General features: G+C 34.8%; 1 pseudogene; it reads left to right on the top strand.

Annotated features, from left to right (window-relative positions):
- The first annotated feature begins 1,026 nt into the window (after positions 1-1,026).
- On the top strand, positions 1,027-1,660 carry LOC116627784 (annotated as a pseudogene).
- Positions 1,661-3,087: the final 1,427 nt, after the last annotated feature.

Consider the following 3,087-nt stretch of genomic DNA (forward strand, 5'->3'; position numbering starts at 1 on the left):
AAATCAAGAAATGGGTGCTTAACCAATTGAGCCACCCAGGTGCTCCTGTTTCAGTTTCTTTATATGTAAAATAGTATAATAGTATAATAGTAATTCTAGATCATTGAGAGGCTTACACAAGATAACATGTAGAAAGTGCTTAGAACAGTGCCTAGTACACAGTCGTCAACAAACGCTAGCTATTACTACCCAGTCACTGTGTTTTCCTTCTGCAGTCCTACTTCAAGAAAAGAGTTGACAAGATGAGATGTGGACATTCGAATACTTTGGACCATTCAAATCTCCATTTCTCTCTCTCTTTCTCATACGTTCACATGCATGTGCACATGATTAAGAACTTCATCTGCGAATGAGAGGCTGAGAGTTGAGAGCTGACACATGCCAGCAGAGTTCTAGCTGGAAGTTCAAAAAGTCCTGATGTTGAGGTCAGGAGCTCCCACAACAAGAGCAAAAAGATTTAATTTTTTCCTTGGCTTCAATTAGATTCCCGCAGTACAATTTGAATAAATTCTGTATTGGGGACTGTGTTTAAGCTAGCTCAGTGACTTTGCTTTTATTGAGAACTAAAGGAAACAATTCATATAGATTGTGTTATTTAACTGATGCAATAATCGTTGTGTATAGTTCAGGGTACAACATACAATTATATGGCAGTACTTTTTCCTCATGAGCTATTAATTAGTTCAATTTGGAATAAATGATTCTAAAATGTCCAAGTTAGAATTATATTCTACTTAAAAACAATAAAAACACTTGCCTTCTGGAAAACCAGAGTAACATTGGTGAAATATAAGAAAAAAACAAGGAACAAGATCATAGCTGTTTGTTTTTATTCATTATGAAGGTAATTTAATTAAAATTTTACAATGAGAAATTCTCAAGAGTGGAGAGAGTGAGGAGGCTGCATCTGGTTCCCACTCTCACAGTCATTGCAGTACACTGAGCTCCACAGAGACAGTGACAGGGCAAGTGAGAGCCAGATGGGCACTGGGTGACTTTGTGCCTCACCGAGGAAAATAATTAAACATGGACAAAGGAGATCCTAAGAAGCTGAGAGGCAAAATGTCATCATATGCATTCTTTGTGCAAACTTGCTGAGAGGAGCACAAGAAGAAGCACCCAGATGCTTCAGTCAACTTCTCAGAGTTTTCTAAGAAGTGCTCAGAGAAGTGGAAGACCATGTTTGCTAAAGAGAAAAGAAAATTTGAAGACAAGACAAAGGTGGACAAGACTGGTTATGAAAGAGAAATGAAAACTTACATCCCCACCTACAGGGAAAACAAAAAAGAAGTTTAAGGATCCCAGTGCACCCAAGAAGCCTCCTTCAGCCTTTTTCTTGTTTTGTTCTGAGTATTGCCCCCAAATCACAGAAGAATATCGCAGCCTACCTACTGGTGATATTGCAAAGAAACTGGGAGAAATGCAGAATAACACTGCTTCAGACGACAAGCAGCATTATGACTAGAAGGCTGCTAAGCTGAAGGAAAAATATGGAAAGATATTGCTCATACTGAGCTAAAGGAAAGCCTAATGTGGCAGAAAAGGGAGTCATCAACGCTGAATAAAGCAAGAAAAGAAGGAAGAGGAAGAGAAGAAAGATGAAGAGGATGAGGAGGAGGAGGAAGATGAAGATAAAGAAGATGATGATGATGATGAATAAGTTGGTTCTAGTGCAGTTTTTCTTTTGTCTATAAGGCATTTAACCCCCCCTGTATAAAACTCACTCCTTTTAAAGAAAAAAATTGACACGTGAAGCTGTGAAAGTTTTGTTTTTAAGCTCTACAGTGTCTTTTTTTTTTTTTTTTATAGTTAACACACTACCAAATGTGTCTTGAGATAACCCTGTCCTGGTGGTATTATCAATAGCCACTAACCTTGACTGGTACAGTATGGAGGTTGTAAATTGGTGTGGAAATTTAAATCAGTCTTGTTAATGCATGACACAAATTAGTTATATATGGGGACGGCAGCTTTTCCATCTTCAGTTGTCTCTGATGCAGCTTATGAAATAATTATTGTTCTGTTGATACCACCACATAATTACAAAAAAAAAAAAGTTGCAGCTGTTTTGTTGGTACTCTGAATGCTTCTAAGTAAATACAGTTCTTGTATTAAAGAAATAAATAAAATGAGCAATTCTCTCAACAAAAATCAAATGCCAAAACTGATTCAAAATTTCTAAAGTTTGGACTTGAGATTATATATTTTGCATGGAAATTTAGGTTTTTAGATTTTTCTGGAAAAAAATAGCTATTTACCTTTTCGATTCAAGTAACTTAGTTTTAATTTATTGATAATTTCTTTTCCATTTAGGCATAATACGTTAGTGTTATACTGATCATTGTATATATATGTGATTTCTTAAGTATAAGCTTTCTGGAATAAGCCAGTGAGGACAGAGATATTGCAATATGATTGATTTATGTAGCATCAATGTTTAAAAATGGGGTGATACTTTAAAATTACCTAATTCATCAATATAATTTTTTTACTATGTTATGTTAATCACCATACATTACATTAGTTTTTTTTATTATGTTTTGTTAATCACTATACATTACATCATTAGTTTTTGATGTAGTGTTCCATGATTCATTGTTTGCGTATAACACCCAGTGCTCCATTCAATACGTGCCCTCTTTAATACCCATCACCAGGCTAACCATCCTCCCACCCCCCCGCCAGAACCCTCAGTTTGTTTCTCAGAGTCCATAGTCTCTCATCAATATAATTTTATGCACAGATTTTCATTTTTGTGAAAAAGAATTGTACCAAATTGAAACACTTGGCATTAAAGAAATATGCCATTTTATGGGTTGAGAAGACAATTTCTTCTCATTGGCTATATATCTAGTTATTATTCTTTCTATAAATTGCATTTGATCAAAAAGGACTATGTGTGATTTAATGTGTGTCAATTCTATAGAGAAGAATTACTATAAATCTAATTCATTTTTATTCTAATCATATTCAGAAATGTTTTTAAATAGCTTCTTTTGCTTATAGAAATATAAGAAAAAAAGAGGTCCCCCCACTTCTTTCAGATGCATAGAATCTACAAATTAAAAAAAAAAACCAACCCATCTC

Source organism: Phoca vitulina, unplaced genomic scaffold, assembly GCF_004348235.1.
Source record: "Phoca vitulina isolate PV1807 unplaced genomic scaffold, GSC_HSeal_1.0 scaffold3, whole genome shotgun sequence".
Classification (NCBI taxonomy): domain Eukaryota; kingdom Metazoa; phylum Chordata; class Mammalia; order Carnivora; family Phocidae; genus Phoca; species Phoca vitulina.